Source organism: Pinus tabuliformis, chromosome 4_1, assembly GCF_031772625.1.
Source record: "Pinus tabuliformis cultivar Carrire ecotype Pingquan chromosome 4_1, CPIR1, whole genome shotgun sequence".
Classification (NCBI taxonomy): domain Eukaryota; kingdom Viridiplantae; phylum Streptophyta; class Pinopsida; order Pinales; family Pinaceae; genus Pinus; species Pinus tabuliformis.
Window position 1 is genome coordinate 663910035 of NC_142303.1, and position 13527 is coordinate 663923561.

The window sequence follows — 13527 nt, forward strand, 5'->3', positions numbered from 1 at the left end:
ATGACTAATAAGAATAGTAGTGGTGATAAAGGGAATCCCTGCCTTATCCCTCTATCTATATTAAAGGATGGAGTTGCAAATCCATTGATGAGAATGGCAAAGGAAACAGTGGAGATGCACCCCATGATCCAATTGATCAGAGCGGGGGGAAACCCCAAGTGAGTGATAATCATCTTGATGTATAGCCAATTCACTTTGTTTAAAGCCTTTGACAGATCTATTTTGAGAGTCAGTCCCTTGAGATTTTTGTGCTTAATGGAGTGAAGGGCTTCTTGGGCAGAGCCAATAACATCTTGAATATGTCAATGGTGGAGGAAAGAAAATTTCTCCTGAGAGATATGGTTAGATAAAATGGGCTTGATGCGATTGGCTATGATTTTAGAAATGATTTTGTACAGATAGTTACAAAGGGACATGGGGCAGAAATTGTTAAAAGAGGCTGGTGAATCAGTCTTAGGGGTCAAGGCCAAATAGGTGAAGTTGATGGGCGGATGGATGTGTCCAGTGATTCTGCTTTCTTCAATGACCGCCAGCAGATCCTGTTCCAGCAGCTCCAGAAAAGTTGAGTAGAACTCAACCGGCCAGCCATCAGGGCCAGGACTCTTGTCCTTCTTGAACCATTTAAGTGTTCCTTCCAGTTCCTCTATGGTGACCGGTTGTATCAAATCCTCTACTACACCCGGTTCCACAAACCTAGGGAAATGGCAAACCAAGTTAATGATGTCCAGAAGGGTGATGGTTGCCGGCGCTGTAAATTAACTTTTGAAATGGGTATTCCCATGCCTGGCTAATTGAGGGTGAGTGGAGGCCCATTCATCTAGTTCACAGGGCAGCTGCCAAATAGTGTTGGTGGCCTTTCTACCATTGGTGAAATTGTGGAAAAACTTAGTATTTCCATCTCCTACTTGCAGCCAAATGGCTCTACTTTTTAACCTCCATTGTTCTTCCTTTTCAATTAGAATCTTTGCCTTTTGGTTTTCCAGATTAATCAGATGGAGTTTACTATCATTCGATAAGAAACCAAGCCCTTGTTCATCCGTGAGCTAGGCAATATGTAATTCAATGTCTTTTAGATTCTTTTCATCTCTCAACTTCTTCCGCCTTGACCATTCCTCTGTCATAGTCCTGAGATTTTTAAGTTGAATATAGAAGTCAGTTGCCATTCTCTGCTCCCTAAGAGGGGGTTGTGCTCTCCAGAACTTAGACACCAGATTGATGAAGTCTGGGTCTTTAAGGTATCCAGTAAAGAATTTGAAGGGGGCACAAGGCTTTTTAGAGGGACCGGAGATTTGTAGATATATGGGGAGGTGATCAGAAGATCCTCCAGTACCAACCCATTGTCTTTATAGGGGTAGGTTACGGAGGAGATCTTCATGGATCAAGAAACAATCCAATCTCCGACCCAGGGCAGCTTCTCTTGCCCTCCTGTTATGCCATGTGGGCAATTTCTTGTTCATAGGAACATCTACAAGTTTGAAAGTATCCAGTAGAGTGTTCATCTTATCCGATATAGGGTCAATCTGTGAATGATGTCCCTAGGATTCCTCCATACCCAAAGAAAAATATAAGTCCCCCCCTATGATGGTGGTGCTTGAGACAAGATTATGTTCCAACAAGCTGTGCCAAAACTCCATTCTGTACTGATTAGGGGCATATATGTTAATCACTTTTAACTGGTACCCGAGCTCACTCACAAAAATATCCATTTCGATGAATTCCAAACTGCCCTAGGTGGAAATATGCTTGACAGCTTTAGGGTTTATACCGATTGCTAGACCTCCGGATTTTCCAATAGCATCCATGCCTGAAAAACCCAACTTGGCAGGATAGAGAGGAGGGTTCTGGTAATGATGTCAGAAGTGCCAAGGGTTTCTTGTAGGAAGAGGATGTCACAATTGGAACCATGTAAAAGACGCTTGAGAGCCAATCTCTTTTTGGGGTTGGCTAATCCCCTGCAGTTATAGGAGAGCCAAATCATGGGGAGACAGGGGTAGAGGGCTCAAATGCTCTAAGTGCCCTTTCAATGGTGTATTGACGGCCCCTCACTACATCAGCCACCATCGACTTGATGGCTGATTTGATCTTGGATGGGCACCCTCTGGTAGGTTTATATTTTATGGTCCTTCCAGGGGAAAGGCCCAAACCTAAATGAGGAGTCTTAGGTCGAGCTCTGGATCGGAGGTTGTAGGGATGGGATCCCATCCCAGAAGGGGAGGAAGTATGAGATGGGGGAGTGGAAAAATCCTTGAGGGAGGTAGGTGTAGTAGAGAAAGTGGGGGGAGGAGGAATGATGGAGCAAGGGATGGAAGGGATAGTGCAATGTGCAGAGGAGGGGGGATGCATAGATGTTTGCAGAGTAGTAAACATAACATCTGAAAAAGGTATAGAGGTTATGGGGATAGATCCATTACCCGAGAGAGAAGGCGCTTCCGCAGCTGATTTGGAGCGAGTCCGTGGAGGTGAGGTCAGAGCTTTTCGCCGATTTTTTGCCTTTTGTGTAGCGCCCACCACAGCCTCAGATGGTGCCTGTCCTTGTTTCTGATCTCCCTTATTCAGCTCTTCAGAGGTCTGTTGCTTGGTCCCTTGAGAGTTCTCTGTAGTCACCGTGGAAAGCAGTGGCAAATCCTTGTATAGGTGACCCACTTTGTGGCACCTCCTACAACGAAATGGGACTCCTTCATAGTCCAAAAGTTGTTTGTGCGATAAGTGTCTCCTGTGAAGAGTGATTTTTTCTTCAAGCCCTTCCCTGGTGTCAAGATGTACCAAAATCCTCGCCATAGTCATAATGCCAGTCTTTTCGTAGGACTGGTCATGCTCAAGGTAAGTCCCCAGTGCATCTCTAATACGTTTGAAAACCTCAGGAGTCCAAAATTGCATGGGAAAACCAAGTAGTCCGACCCAAATAGGCCCTGCTCCCAGTTGTTCACGCTCTAGATCGAAAAGTGGATCCCGTCTTTTCAAAAGTATAGGAGCAAGCTCAATATGCAAGTAGCGCGACAATATCCAGTCCATGTACTCCTCCCTATGAAAGTGGAGGGCAAACCATCCTCTGGCCAAAACCCTAATTACATGAAGTTCTTTCAACATATAACCCCATATCTCCATGGTCCATTGACACATATGCTCTACTGTATAGTTCCTGCCTCGTACATGACCAACTAGAACTTTTATCACCGTGTCAATAGCGTCTGCCATAAGAACATCTTCACCAAAAGTTATATTAATGTCAGTGTCCACCGCTCTGAGGCACCAACCCTTTTTGGGCTTGTCCGTGCACCGGCCCGTGGGATGTTCTCTAAGCAAACTTCGGCACGGTTCTAAGGAGCTATGCTGGGCTGATAAAGCAGGTCGTGGATTTGGTATGGGAGAACCGAAGTTACCAGATCGAATTGGGGAATGAAGGTTGAAGCTACATGAGCCTGGATGAATGTAGGACTGTGCGGGATACGAGAGATTGGAAGGGCCAGCCAGAGCCAAGGAGATAGAGGGAGGGTTCATAGGCAAGGGATGCAGTGGGGGATGAGGCAAGGGGGAGTCAAAGGTGGGTGATGCTTGAAGACTGGTGCTAAGAAGATTTAGAGTGACCGGAGAGAGGGGGGCATTCCAAACCGGGTAAGTCATCAACATTGACAACAGGAGGTTGCCTTTTTCCAGAGGAAGGCGGGGTGTTGCGGCAACTGAATAGCAGCTGTCGTCCGAAGCGATTTATTCTGCCTGGGGCCCATGACCGGGCTAGTGTGATGAGCCAAAATCTCCTGTTTTGGCATGGGGTCCTCCTCATAATCCACGAGGTCTTCTTCAACCATTCAAATCGACAGTAATAACCGACCGTTGTATGTCCAAGGGAAGGTAGGGTGCTGAGAAAAACGAGGTTTCGGAAACAACGGACGATATTCCACAAAATGAAAAAAACATCCATCGATAGGCCTGATGATTAGAGGTCCAAAAAACAATATAGCAAGCCTAACCGGTGGTCAGACCCGCATAGTATACCATTCTGCATATATCAAACACTATTTCCGCTATGACAACATCTTCCTCATATTTACAACATCTCCCTCATATTTTTTTATTTTATTTTTTGAATGTAACGTTAGGTTACGTGACAACATATCCCTCATAACTAGAGAACGTCTCTCGACACAATAAAAAATATTCAATTAAAAAAGAATGAAATTTCATTATAATAAAATATTTTAAAAAATTATTTGAAATTCCCCATTTTTGAAACTTCTGATTATTTTTAGTTTTCCAAGTTCAGAATTTTTATTTACAAAATTAAGAATTTATATATTAAAGAAGATCCGAGTGGTGAGGCTCAGTGGGGTCTAAGCCCATAGCTCATAAGATGAGTGTATGAAGAATAAAAGGTCCCCATCCTATACTACACACGTAGCGAATATGGTGGTGAATCTTATGCATAAGTAGGTTATCAAGAAGAACCCTCCCTATATGAAAACAGGGATGAGGCGGGGGGCTTGCACCAAGTGAGTTGGAAAGGGTGGAGTTCAAATAATATATAAATATCCATGATAAGGCTGATCAAGAAGAAGCCTAAATGTACTAAATGGTTAAGGGTATGGCACCAAGGAAGGTTCTATAAGGATGGATAACACCTTGTCCTCCTTTCAGGGTATGTAAATATATGTTCTCTGAGGTCATCTATTCTCTATCCTTAATCAACCTATCTTTGATCGTCTTATCCTTGATTTTGTCCTCTTTCTTGACGTCGCCCTCTTTGGGTTGGTGTTTCAAGCTTCCTCACTTTGAAGTGCCCACCTGAAGAACATGTTTCATAGGCCGATCAATAATCAAATATATATATCTCAACCTGGTTTCGCCCATTTTTGGTCTGGCTTAAAAATTTATATAAAATATTTTAATGTTAAAATAAATTATAGTTTTTGAACATGTGATATTGATAAACTATAATATTAAAACAATAATTATAATACTTAAGTAATAAAAATGTGTATATATATAATATAACTTTTATATTTAACTATTCAATTTAAAACCACATAAAAATAAAAAATACGACCTTTTCAAAATTTTAATAAACAAACAAAAAACTTTGGTCGTTAACTAAAACAAACAATTTAAGGTATGCGTATGGTAAATTTTTATTTCATGTGTATTTTCTATTTTGTCACTGAGTGAATATTTGAGAGTGAGTGTTTGTATTTTTTTAAATTCTTGTACTTTCAAATTTTATATAACAATGTTGATGAAAATAAATTTAATGAATTAGTTTTTTTTTTATAAAATTATTTTATAGAAAAAATGTAGAAAAACAAATTCATAAACTATTACATATAAATTTATTTTTTATTGATAAAATATTTAATAAAATAGGATTATAATATAATAAAAAATAAATATATTGAATTTTGAGTATACTTTACACTTTGTAAGCTGAATTAATTGATTTTCAAAATTAGAATAATAATAATAATATTAGTTTGTTAAAATTTATATATAGGGGTTGCGGTAATGCTAAGTCACTGACACTCCTCACATGGATTGTTTGGTGATGTGGCAATGCCAAGTCACTGTTGCTCTTGTTAATGATGTCTTATTGAGAATACTCTTGTCTTCCACCTCCTCATGGCTTGGTGACATAATCTTCAATGATCTCAAGTGTTAGGTTGTGGTCATGAGTTGGTGTCCTTTTTCCTCGATATATCAACTGACATGCTCAACTACAATAATTTCATTTGCATGCCTTCCTCCTCCATATCCTTCTTCCTCATCCCGCCAAGTTCCTGTATCTTTAATTCACTCATGACAAGACAACATCAACCCGAAAACCCCCTAGCCTAATATGGTGCATTTTGGTCCAGGGACTTAGCCATAACTAAGTTACAAGTTGGGAAGGGAGGCTCAGTGATTGTGCATTATGTAGTACCAATAGCCAGGGTTGAGGCTTGAGGTCTGGAACTACACAATGCTCAGAGGTTTTCTTCTGCACAGTTTTGGATATGAGTGAGTTCGGCTGAAAGAGGGGACAATATGGAAGATTTATGTGCGGTTCTGGAGAGGAAGACTAACTAAATTATGCGTATTTTTAGGAGGCAGTGGATCAAGATGAGGGGAGGACCACTGAAGGTAGCTTCTGTGCAGTTTTGGAAGGGAAGGCTCACTGATTAGATTGCACAATTCTAGAATGGAAGGTTGGTCTTGAGCTCAGGAAGTGCACAATGCAGAAGTCTTAGGGGACAGGAATTGTGCATTGTGCAGATCCAAGGGTTAAGTTCATAACCTAATGACTGGAACTACACAATGCGCAGTCCAAGCAAGTTGGGTGAAACCAAGTTAAGGGTTCAGGGAGCTTCTACGAAAAAGGCTAACTACTGGACCAGTGAGACTAACAAGTGAAGTGATGAGGATTTTACTATTTCCTAACACTTAAAATACTTCACGACTCAGAAACATTGACCACCCATAACACATGAACAACAATTTTTCTTATGTGTGACCGCTTCATGACCAACTATGACAAGTGCGACACCTAAGATAGGCTTATGATGATTGTGACGACACTTGTGTGACAATGCTAAAAAATTTGTGAATGACTGTGACAGATGCTCATATGGTTGTTAAAAAAGCTCGTAAACACAAACATGAGCCCTTGAAACCTCCAGAATGAGCTTATGCAAAAAGTGTGACAACCAACATGCAAAAAGATGACATCTTGCCTATCCTGCAAAAGGGAGCAAAACACTTAGAGAAAACACACGTAATGAATTTCAGTGTTACAACCATACATTCCATTGAAGACATAATGATATGACAATGATAAGATGTCCTTCATACTACACTAAGAGATGCATTTCAACTTCATGAAATATGTGCTTTGTTTTTCGTACCTACCCTCCAAAGGGTTGTGAATGAGATGGATTCTTCATGCGGTCTTGATCTTTGACCTTCTATAATACCCCAGTGTTCCTTGGTCTTCTTATCTAATGATTATATTTTCTCCTTAGCTACTTAAGTGTCATCTATCATGTCCTCCTTCTTCATCTGCTTCTTCATCATCTTGCCATAGTGTAAGAGAGTACTTGCATGTGCAACTCACTCATGATGAGTCAAAATCAGTCTAAAAACCCCTAGACTAAGATAAAGCACTTGAATTCATGAATTGGGTTGAGACTAAGTGATCGGTCAGGGGAGAAGACCCAGTGAATGTGAAATTGCACAATTCAAGCAACCAAGGGTCAAGTTTGATCACTGAGAATGTGCATGCACAACTTAGGCCAGACTAAGGGAAATTTATACACGATCGTCACTGAGGAAAAAAATTGCGCAGTGGCCACTAAGGGATAAAATTGTGTAGTTCAAGCAGGCAGAGGTTGTTGTGGTATGGGGCTGTGGGAGGACAAACTGTGCAGTTTCAAAAGGCAAGGGAGAAGGTAGCTGAGAGGCTTGAGGGATAGAACTACGCATTTTTAGGAGGTAGTGAACTCCGACTAAGGGAAGGACACTGGGGGAAGCATCTACGCAATTTTTTAGGTTAAGGGAGGCTAGTATTTTTGCGCATTATGTAGTTCCAGCATGAAAGGAAAAGTATTAAGGGTTGTAAATGTAAAGTGCGTAGTTTAGGAAGGCTGGATGAGGCTGGGTTGCTAGGAATCCTCTAGAATTTGGCCAAGTGTGGGATTAGTGGAACCGATGTGAACAATGATATAAATTGCATGTGACCACACACTTGGACACTTAGTGATACAACATATATCATCTAAAACATATGAAACATACTTCGCTTAAGGCAACAACCTTTGCGGTAAATTATGACAAGTGCGACCCTGTCGATAGAATTTGTAAGGATAATGGCTACACTTGTGTAATGGTGCGTGAAACTTTTGAAATGACCGTGAAACATGTGTATATGATGAGAACACACCTTCATAAATATTTCCCCTTGAAGTAAACCAAAACTCCCCTTTGTATGATAAGTGATAATTCCCATGCTCGAAGACGACATTTTCTATATAAAGATAAAAGCGTGAACAAAACTTGATATTCAAGAAGGGAGGTTGAAATCATCAACTGACCAATAAGTGACCAAGGAAAAATCAATCATAGGATCCATAGTAGGCTCCAAAATTTGAGTGTAGGCCAAGTGAAGCATTAAACAAATCTTCATTTACTCCAATGTTACATTGTGCCTCAATATAGTGAGCGGATTCAGGTGCTTTACCTTTGTCTGTATCATCAGTTTTACCTTTCTGCTGATTTCTTCTTTGCTCAATTTTGTCCCATGGTAGCTTGCATGTAGAAGCATCATGTGATCCATTTCGTTTGTAGCGAATGCAATTCAGATCTGCCTTTTCTCCTTGAGAATGTCTGCCCCCCCTGCCTCTGAAGTATCTTCCTCTTCCTCTTCGTCCACCTATTCCTCTTGTAGAATCTTGAGCAGGATGCTTTTCTTTATGAGCAAGGCAAACAGTCTCTTCAGAAGGTTCAGGGACTGTCTTCTTTCCAAAGGCTTTCTCTCTTTCAGCAAACTTTTTCACAAGAGAGTCAAAGGTTATATCTTTGAGAATTCCATTTGCTTGCAATGACTCAAGATAATTGGAATAAGTAGGATAAAGTGCCTTGAGAAAAGCAATAAGAGGAATATCCAGCTCAACTTTAGTGGAATTGATATCATGCATTATAGACTTTACTTCAGATGCAAGAGAAAGAGGATCATTATTTTGCAGTTCAAGAGTGAAGAGTTTAATCATGAGCTGAACAACTTCAAGTGCAGAATGTGAGTCATAGAGTTCTTTCAGCTTTTGTAAACCTTCAAAGGCAGTTGAATAAGATGAAATATGACGACTTACTTATTCATTTACAGATGTTGTGATCAATGCATAGGCTTTGCTGTTTTTGTTTTCCCAAATGACAAGCTCTTTGTCTGATGTAGGCTGCACAAGGTCTTTGTCTTCTTCTCCGACACACACTCCTTTCCACAACTCATTGTAGATGAGGGTATGTTTTACCATCCGGGACCATTCAGGATAGTTCTCCTTGCCAGTGAGAACTATTCCTACCATAGAGACGATTGAATGCATTCTGTAAAAAATTACTTCTGCTGATAAAAAAAAATCCTTACGTTACAGCCTTCAAATCCCTCTAATATTTGCTAAAAGCATCAGCATTTCATTGTACATATCACTGCAATACTACTATGTTTTGAAAAAATGCGCAAGGGATCACTTCAATATATCACTTCAATGTATTAATATATCACTTCAATATATCAATATATCATGCAATACTACAAATGCTTTGGTATATAAAACACTCTGAAAACACCGCAATACTTTGAATGATATATAAACGCTTTGAATCATATAAACTGCGTAATACCATGAATTCAACAAACGTTTATACTTTGACTCAACTGCTCAACACTATACCAAAACCGCCATCATAAATATACACTGAAGTTAAAATCAACTGCACAACACTATACCAGAACCGCCATCATAAATATACACTGGAATGAAAATCAACTCTCTTGTCATTTATCGGCATTCTCAAGCTTAAGGGACACGTTATACCTCCTCGCAGAAGACAAATGCGAAGCCTTTTCATGCGGAGTCTCTGCCTTGTCGAGTGCTAAAGTCCAGGGAAACAACACATGCTACAGAGTAATTCTATACATTTTGACTTGTTCTCGGCACATTGCAGTGGTACATTGGTACATTATTCTATGTATCTATCCTGGTAGCACACCTTTCTCTATGATTAGTATTTCGGTTTTGGCTCTGCGAAATTGGTATGGCATCGGTCTCAATATATTTTATACATGTGGCTCTCGATATTCATTAGAGGCACAACAATCCCGACATTCAGTAGCACAGTTATGGCACGATTTGATCGATAAACCCCGTCAAAATAAATTGTTTTCCACAGATGAAAGGGTCGGATACCATTCTCAACGGAGCAGACTAAAACAAATTGTTTCCATCTCTACTGACCAGGAAAAAAAAACTCGATGAATCATACCACCATGCGTTTGCTGATGCTGAATATAAGGTTTCTCTGTGTCAATGTCAGGCAGCGTTCAACAGCGTTCATAATCAGGCAGCGTGCAGCGTTCAACAATGTTCACAATTAGGCAACGTGCAGCGTTCAACAACGTTCACAATCAGGCAGCGTTCAACAATCATGAGCGTTGGGTGAGAGCGAAATGAGGCACCAACGCATCTCTGGGCATGTCAGAGGCAGAGCAGTGCAGTGCATCATCATTTCTGGGCAGCGACAGAGGCAGAGCAGAAGGGAGTTACGACTATTCTTAGGACTGGCTCTGATACCATGTCAGACCAGGAGTAACTCCAAACTAGACAGAAAAACTGATTCGTGTATTTCATTAGGTAGCTATTGTTTATATACATGAGTGTGACTGATCAGTTCGTCTTCTTGATGATTGTTCACATTCCAGTTCACCCAACCGCTGAGGATTAGGTGTCAACACATTGGGATTCAGGCTCATGAGAGCGGTTGGGGGGTCTCAATTGGTGGCTTTCCTTGTCATGGGAGTGACTACGAGCCCAAGTTAGTGAAATCCTAAGTTAACTCAAGGGTTGGGCACCTGGGCGGTTGGTTAGATCTTGGGGGTCCTATAGCACCTGAGGGAGGTCTGTAAAGTTTTGTTTCGTCGGTTTCACTTCTTTAATTGTAGTGAGGGAGTTGAATCATATCATAGTAACACTTCATCACATATTTACGTTGGTGGACCGGTAAGCTTGGGTAAGGGTAGGAGGAGGGTGTTACAAATGTCAACAATCGATGGAGGTTTGAATGCCTATAGGGACCATGATACAAGGAGTGGGAATAGTGATGGGGCCAATAATGAAGTTATACATGTCTATTAAATCTCAAGCCAACTTTCTAAACCAATCTTGTGATCACCTCCCAAATTATGGGAGCCTGGGAGGGTATTTGAGAGATTCCTCTTAATAGTAAATGTAAGGAATGGGTTGAATAAAATCATGGGGGAATGTGGAAGACCAAAATTGGCATGGAAAATAGAAAATTTTGGATGAGTGAGGGCAACGAACATGAAGGAGGGAGAGAGGATATAGCTAAAATTTGAGCAGAGCCATTGCTAGTGAGAATCTAGTTGAAAATCCATGGCTTGATACCCTACTTCACATTTCAAACTCTCTAAACTCAATTGGAACATGAAACTATAGTATAGGGCCTCATTGGATGGACATGACACATTGTAAGGACGAGTTTTTTGAGGCACCACGAAGTGGCAAAAGGGAGCTCACCCTTGTGTTGTGCAAAGTTAGTAGAAGGGGAATGTGGGGATTACAAGGGCCTTGAGATCCAAATTAAAGTTTCCTTATGATAATTCCCCTTAAGAGGATATTATTTTCCCATATTTTCTAAGGGTTGTTTAGATTTTCCCTCACGGTGGTGGTGGTGGTGGTGTGTGTGTGTGTGTGTGTGTTGGGATTTGAATGTAGGTAAGTTAACTAGGGTAAATAATTCTTTAGTTTTAATGTTGTTTGCTTCCTTGATACAAGATAAATTCCTTTTTTATTGTTGTAAGAAGAGATATGTGAAAGGAACTAAATGAAGGAGCACTCTTTGCTCCTTGTGTGCATCGTAGGTTTCAATTTTTTTATAGCTTGTATACTAGTAGAGATCAAGTTAGAATCCTTAATAGTTTCTTAAAATATTTGTAGAATATTAAGTCTAGTCACCCATGTGGAAAGAATCATTAATAGAATCATGAATGTTAAGAATGCATTACATACATGGATCACGCAATGAGGTATCTATTTGAGGTTAAACGATTTACAATTTACGCTTGGTTGAATGAATGAATAAATGGATGAAAGAGGGAAATTATAATCATTGCATTTACAAATTAGGTTAGTTTCCCAATATTTTATTCCATGGAATTCATGTTTCAAGGAAATATTATATTTTTATCTATAGGCTCATATGTTGTTGAAATATTTAACATTGGATTGAGTAGTGTGATTCTCGACTATGAAAGGTTCAAATGTTGTGATAATACAAACGTGAATGATTTCAATATGATTGATGTATAATTATTGTTTAAGTGTTATGGGCTCAGGAGATGAATATTTGAATTCTAAATGACTATAATGATTTAAATTTGGATGATGATATAATTGAGATCTGAGTGAATGAGAGGATAACATTTAAAGTCCTTTTAGAGAAGTATTAATATTATGTTTAATGATTTAAAAGGTTTGTTGATAAATACTTGATTTGGTTTTGGTTTGAGGATTAGTGACTAGACTTGAGAGATAGTCTAAGAGGATCTCTATTTAAAACATATATGTTGCCTTAAACAATTAATTAAGTATAAGAGGTCCCAGTGGACCCTAGCCTTTGATTATTTTGGGAATTAATCCTATAGAACAACATAATCGCTCTGTGATGTCTAAAAAGGAAAAGGGATCTCTCTTTGAAAGAGAGACTATTGCAACATTAGGAAAATATGTCAATGAACATTTTTTTAATAAATATAAAAAACTAGTAAAATTTATGGTCCAATAACCTTGCTTAGTAAACCTCCTTATGAAGGATATACAAGTCTAAGCCCTTGGAAGTATAGCCATACTTCTTGAGTGAAAACCCATAATATAACGTTGACACCTTGCTCACAAGTTTGAGCAAGTATGAAGTTTAAATGGCCATGACTCATTTTCTTTCCTAGTAGATGCAAGAGGAGGCCTCAAAGGAAATATTTTTTTAATACAAATTTAGTCATTTTGTGTATTACATGAAGAAAATATTCATATAATTTAACATGCATTGCATGAAGAAATACTCCTTGGAATACAATAAGGGATAAGTATTTGGGTTGAAAGTAAGGGGAACATGGAGCTATGTATCACATTGAAATTATTTGGTGTGATACACCACACCTAAAAAAATTAAAAACGTGAAATGTTGCAAAAAACCAAACTTTGGAGGTATGATATGGGGTAGAAAAGGAAAAGAAGGATGGAAGGAGGAGAGGAAGGGAAAAAGAAAGGACAAGAAAAGAAGAAGAAAGAAAGGGAATTAAAAAGAAAAAGGAAGGAAGGAGGAGAAGAAGAAGGAAGGAAATAAAGTAGGAGGAGGAGGAGGAGGAAAGACGTTTGTCACATGAAAGAACAATTGGCGTGATGTGACATATCACGCCATAAAAAAATATGGTGTGATTTGTCACTAGAAAGAAAGATTTCTTATGATATGAAAAGATAGAAATGATTCCTTTATTATGAGGAAGAAAAATTTCTCCAATGCAATACATTGTGGCATAAAAATTTATGGTGCAAAATGCCTCACTGGATAAAATGTTCAAGGATGTGATACACCATAATAGAGACAAATTTTTAGGATGAGATAAGCCAAAGAGAGGAGAATTTCTTTGACAAATGTGAAACTTAGTGACCGTTTATACACTTGATGATGTGTAATCGTAAAATTCCATGGTAGCCAACATGTGTGGTGCCATATAGGAGGTAATGATAGGTAGGCATAGGGACATATCAAGTAAAG